A 7,098-nucleotide genomic window follows, 5' to 3' on the forward strand; every position below is an offset into this window, starting at 1 on the left:
TGCAACCTCACTTAGCACTTGCTGGAAGCGCAGACGGGCCGTCTGACTGCGATGTGGACGCTTCTGAAAGTTTATTTCGCTCCAGCGATCCAGTTATGGGGCCTGAAAAGAATAAGTTTATTTGCCTGACCGATGTTTAACTTCCGTGCAGGCAACTTATAAAATCCTAGGATCAAAGGATGTGTGTAAAGAGACTGGAAGCGCAGTTTCTCTAAGTCCGTTATCCTTAAAGAGACTAATAGCGCCCTGTTCCCCAAACCGCATCTGGCGGCTCGTCCCAGCTTAGCGGATCTCTTTGGTCTGCTGGTCGCCGAGGGCTGGATCCCTGACAGCTCCAGCAACTGGGGAGAAGGCTGGATCTCTGCAAACCCGAGTGGGCAACTGAATTATCCAGACTCCATAAACTATACCTCTGCTCTACAAAAATTGAGGCTATTCTGGAGCACTTGTAGGCTTACAAACAAAGTGAATCTAATTGTTCAAAACGTGTGATCTCACTCTCCAAGACATAATGAAAGATTGAAGAAAAGGAGGAAAAGGTTTCTATGATTTTTTCCTCCTCCTCTCGAGTTGTTTTGTAATATTATGAATCACATAAAAAGGAAACTAGGACCAGCCTATTCAATGTGCACTTATCAAAGACACATTTTATTATATTTATTAGTTTTAAAATATATTTTTAAACATCTGGAATGGCTCACATTGAAGAAATCAGGTTTTAGATATTTATAATTCTAGGAATGTATTATAAAGTTTCTCTTTAGTCTACATCTGTAGTAATTTTATAAAAGATAGCAAGCAAAGATAAACCTAATTTCATGCTATTTTGAACAAGGTTGCAATATACATTTCCTAAATTACTTGGATTTTTATTGATGCTAGTATTTTGCCTTTGGAGATTTCAAATCTTGAAAAAGAAACCTCTCATCATGGTAAAGATAGCTCATCCACAAAGCATGTGGAATGACTGACCACACTCATAACCAGGACGCCAGGGAGTCACAACCCAGGGTATTTTTGTGACCAAGGATTATTTGATCCGCACAATAACCGTGTGGAATCAAGAACTGAGATAGTTCGGAAAATCCAAGCAGACAGAAAAGCAAATGTCCTAAGACTCTGAGCTCAAATATGTCAGTGTTGGTTGGGAAATTCTGCAGGGCTGCAACAACTGGACAGTTTTCTGCTTTAATGTGAGAGTGCCATGGTGGAGCTTGTGGCTTGTTTTCTATTTCACATCTAGGGCATCATTATTTGTATCAGCAGACTATGTTCTTGTCCCAATTCACTAAATTGTTACCTTCTCTCTTTATCTGAAATGTGTGGCTAGAAGATTGGTAACTAAATTTCATATGATTTGATACAGTAGTAATACAGATAAAGCATTTAATAAAGTCTTTACACCAAGCAAGGTCAACAGTCTAAGAATTCATCATATTATTACTATGTACTCATAGTTAAAAATGGACTCTTTGTCATTCATTAAAATACATGCCTCTGCATAATGAATAAATAATAATGCATACAATGGCGTGTAATCTTAAACACTGCATAAAATTTGCAAAGTGAAATATTTAATAATTTCAGGTGTATGGTCTTGAAAATGATAATTGGTGTGTTCATTATATTTTCTTAAGAGAAAGTTAATAATTAGAATTTCAAGACCATTTATATCGAATCGTGTCATTTTAGCTGATAATCTATTTTTCAAAACCACCAATTAATCATCTGTATCTAAATTGATTTACTCAGGCATGTTTGTTTATAAATTTAAAATTCCCAGTCAACAAAGCAAAAAGATAATTCCGAGTTGTGCCAAGACTTTTGAGGTTTCTGGAACTGGGTTAAAAAAGCAAACTGTTAGGCCAAAAAGGCCAGAAAAATCTAGGAATGATTAACTGCAGATTATCCCCGAGAATATTGATAATGTTCAATACTATAATGGGAAAGTGGATGTATTGGACAATTAGTATGAATTAATGTGAAAGTTGGGGGGGGAGAGAGCACAAAAATTTGGGTAAACAAAAGTTATTGTGAGATGGTGGGAGAGAATGTCTACCTTTGGAAGTATCAACTACGTTTCTGTTAAAATTATAAATTCAAAAGCTTTAAGGTGATAAAATATAAATATATTTTTACTCTTGATTTGACATTTTATTTTTCAGGGTGCAAAGTAATGTAAACAAGTCATTGTAAGTTGATACCACTAGGTGTTTTCAGTACCTTAGAAAAAAAGAAAAAAGAGTGAGAATTGCTTACTTTTTTAGCTGAGATCAAAGTATAAATTGGGATTTGAAGTAATTATGTAATTTTGCTTTAATGATTTATATGTTGTAGAGGCAGGTATTTTATACTCATTTTTATTTTCATTGAAACAAGCTCTAGGATCAAAATGTACAAATGACTAATAAAATTATAAATTAATGTACTCAACTGTCACATATAATTTTACCTTCCTCTCCTATAATCTTATTGTTCCAAAAGAACATTGGCAAGGATCTTGTCTCACTATGTTTTATAGGAACATGATAGTCCCAGTTCTTGAGCTTGTCACCAATGACAGCTGAGTCTCTTGGATCAGATCTTAAATTTTGGCTCCTATTCATGGCAACTTTGCAGGAGAGTAGCCTGAGGCCTTCTCCCAATTGGTGTCTCTCACTAAACTGTATCGATCTAAGCTGTCACTTCATTTGAAACTGAGAGTGTGAATCCAAAAGGTGAGTACTCCTCAAATATAAAGTAAGATCTGATCATCAGGGTTCATAAATTTAATTCTTTTCCTGCAAATACAAATTCTTTTAAAGTATAGCGTTAGCATTTTCAATGGAGGAAAACTCATTACTTAAACTTCATGATAACTTTCTTAGTATCAAATATAGATTATCAGGTCTAGCTTTCAATAACAATGATGGTATATGCTTGTAACATTAGCAAGTGGAAATTTGTTTTGTTTTGCTTTGATATTTCATTATGTGGCATTTGCCTAACATTATCTTTGGCATCAGGAACCTCATCTTGACATGGAGCGAATAAATGCCTGCCTTGCAAGATTCTTGTGAGGCTTTAGTGAGGTATTATATTAAAGCACTATCACAGCGTAAGTCACTCAGCAAAGTTTGCATGGTGCCTTATACATTTTATCTAATTTCTCTCTGAGCAGTCGCCTACCCTAAACAATCCTAGTTCCTTATTCATCATAAACAGGGCTTCCTGTGCATGTCTCAAAGCATAGATGCTAACCCTCAGAAACCACTTAGATAAGGACGCTTTCTGCTTATGAAAGATAAAATTGAATCCCACAGCATTCACCCTTAAACTATTTTGAATGGCTCCATCGAATTGCCAGTTGTCCCTTCACACAGTGGGTATCAAAGTAAGCCCTTTTAACTGAATGCAACCAATGTACAATGCATTTAATGCACAATGCATTAAACTAATATAGCAAAATTAAATAAAATTCCTGATGATAAGGACTAAAAATAATATCATTCCTACAACTCTTCAAAATGGCATTCATTCCGAGTTCTTCAGAAGTCCATGGTACCTACTTTCAGTCTTATTCTATCCTTTCCTTCCAAATTTGCCCACCTTCTGCCGCAGCTACAGAGCTTCATTCACTTTTCCCACAACAGTTTACTTCTCCTGCCCGCCCCCCATGGCTTTTCACACACTGTTTACTCACTGACTATTCTCCTTGATTCATTTGTTGTCCTTACCACCTGCAGTACCTGCTAAAGAACTAAACTGCTTATATTAACAGTTTTGCAGATTGTATAGTGAGTGTTTATGTAAGATTTCACACTGAAAAGCATGTATTCATCTTTAAGATCTGCTCTCTATTAAAACTGCTTGCTTTTGGCCAGACCTCTTAGCACAGGAGGCTGCGCTGTCAGTCTCATAAAACTGCTTGCTTTTCCTCCCTGCTTTCATTCCAAGGCAAGGCTATTAGAGTTACTTTGATTTGTTTCAGTGTTAATTGTTTTATGGGTATGTGTGATGCACATCTAGTGTGATGCAAATTATTTTGCTTCTCTGGGGAAAAAAAATCAAGCCCCAACTTGAGGTCTACAGGGACTAGAAAAATCTCAGTTCCACTTCTGGCTTTTCCTGTGAAACATTGTTGTCCTTGCTGCTGAGGTGACGTCTCACAATAATGACAGCCCTGGCAACATCACTTGGCTATTAGACCCAGACAAAGTAATATATGTGCAAGCAGTCTAAAAACTAACATTTGCATTTGTCATTGTTACCATGTTATACATTTAATATTGGATAAATATTTTAAGAGCAGGAGCTTTGTGCAAGAAATTCAAAACATCATTTTTTAAATTGTAGGGCTATTTTGCAAAGCACAAACCTAGTAAATCTGAAATTGTGGCATCTTTGAAAGCATTGAGATATAAAAGATTACTTTTCATCTAGTTTCTGAATAACAGAGCAGAAAAGTATCTGCATTAATTTAATTTTCTAATAAAGCCTTTTAATATCATTATTTTTTTTTCAGAATTCAGCTATCAAGACTAATAGGAATGTTTGAATTAGTGAAACATAATACTAGACAGCTATTTTATCAAAAAACTAATCAAACAACCTATTTTTAAAATATTTTCAGTTGATATCATGGCATGCATGATATCATGTTTGTTGAGATATAATGGACAAAAGCACAAACTATTGGAAGTATGCATTTTGGTGATCTGATATACCTATACATTGTGAAAGAATTTCTCAGTCTAGTTAACACATCACCTCACATATTTGTTCTTTTTTTAATGTGTGAGAACATTTAAATTCTACTCTAAGCAATTTCAATTATACTATGAAATATTATTAACTATAGTTACCATATTATATATTGGATTTTCACACTTGATCTTATAGCTGAAAGTTTATAATCTTTTATCAAGTTTTCTTTATTTCTAATTTTAGTATTTTTAATAGTAAAAAGTTCCTTCTATAGGAAATGCTACTTAAAATCTGAAATTCCTCAAATGTAGATGCTGTTTATTCTAAAAGGAGGTATTATCCTGTGTTCCACTAAAAAAAAAAGTTGTTGATTCACTCATACACTGCATTTTAAAATCCCATCCATAGTGTATCAGCCTAGCTCACACACTAAGGCTGAATTATGATCAATTTTTATCTGTTGTCTTTAGAAAGTTATTTGGCACTTGTCATTTAGTCTCTAATGATGATAACTATCCTGTCATTATTCAAAAAATGTATTTTTGTTTAGACATAATTTTACTATATTGTTTATTACATTTACTTAGCCCAATCCATCCTTTTGATTTATAATGTTTTGGAAAAAAATTCATTATATACTGTATCATGTAGTTTGTCATACAAATTACCATCAATTGAAATCCCTGGCATGCAGTTTCATCTTTGGCATTTAAATCATTTCAAACCTGTATTGAATCTCAAGGTAAATTTTCTCAAACCAGAAACTTCCTTCTTTTATGATTATCACTGTAAGGAGAAATGCAATCACGGAGCACAATATGATAAGCTGCATAAGTTTTCTAGGTGATTATGATACATAACTCATTTGTATGAAACCAAAATTAGGAAGGGGAAATTCCAGTTTGAGAGCAAACAGCTACACTGAGTTATTGCTTGTATGTGTGCTGGTATATAAGCCATTTACCTAGTTTTAGAAGAGGAATTTTATCATGAAAATTGTAATATATCCGCTCTGAAATGCTGCTTCAGTTTCTCCCCAAGAAAAAGAGACACTTCTCTCTCTGCAACCTTCAGTGTATGGCCATCAACTCTGAACACACCCTATCTTGTCTCTCTGTGCTCTTGAAAAGCATAATGCAATGTGAATGGCTAATCATACGAAACCCTGCAAAAGTAAAAATGCTAAAAGAGGACAATCAATATAAATATTTATGTCTAAAACAAATGTGTTTTGTAACATTCTAGGATAAATACTTTCCAGGAGCCAACTCAAAGTGTAACTAGAATCAAGACTTTAGGAATTACAGTTCCATGTCAGATAAAATGTAATAAAATGTTTTTCTTTATACATTAGAAGTATTGTGTGAATTCAAAAGACTCACAAATTTGTATCTAACATTAAATAAATTCTTCTGTAAGGTCCAATGCATTTTAACCTTGAAACACAACATTAAGAGAAGTTAGAACTGGTCTTTGTAACTTTACCTCTTCAGAATATACTATTGCAAATGGAATATAACTGAATGAAAAGTACTTGTAAGCTATGTGGAGGTGAATTGCAATGCATGGAAGAGTCAGATCACCTTTATCAGTGTAATGAAAACATTTCCTTTCTCCTTACACCAGAGAATCTATCATTGTTAGTATTTTCACATACCAACAACATGAAAAAATTGGAAAGCATATCTACATTTCAGGGCCAAGAAATGTTTAATCTAGACTTGTTATATAAGAAGGTCAGACATTTTCCCAGTGGGAAAATGGTGGGTCAATGGGAACTAATACGATCAGGGACCAGGAGTGTCCTACTGTTGGTTGGAGGAGATCTATCTTGCCGCCTTCCCAGTAAATCCCTCATTAAACTCCCAGATTCTACCACCATTAACCCTTAGGACAGTTTATTCCTTTGTCCTGAGAGAACCTGAATCCTCAAGGGTGGCTATTCTGACGAGATTTTTGATTTTCACTTTCACACACGGTAGTAATCATTTATTATTGACTTTAAAGACATTCATCTTTTTAGAAGGTGCCAAGGAAGGGTTAGAGAAAACAAACAATTCACACAGAGAAATCGCCATTCAAATAAGATGGATGAATCCCTCTGTCCCTCTTGGGCAGAAACATACATATGAATACCTTGCTCACAGCCAGATGGATGCACATGGCTCTTCCAAAATAAACAGGGTGATATTCTTTGTTTGGCATTGTTTTTGCACTCATGATTACATTTCTAAGGTATTCTCCTTTTCACGCAGGGATCAGAACTGAGCCTGAGCGGAACAGCTGGTCAGATTTTTTTATCTTTTGCCTAAGTCACAAACTTCCCACCTTGAAGTTGAGAGGATGAATAATGGGATGATTGTCTGGGGTTCAGTACTCAAATTGCAATCCGTAACACTGCCCAGTCTGGGA

Source organism: Talpa occidentalis, unplaced genomic scaffold (genome assembly GCF_014898055.3).
Source record: "Talpa occidentalis isolate TD23 unplaced genomic scaffold, MPIMG_talOcc4v2.1, whole genome shotgun sequence".
Lineage (NCBI taxonomy): Eukaryota > Metazoa > Chordata > Mammalia > Eulipotyphla > Talpidae > Talpa > Talpa occidentalis.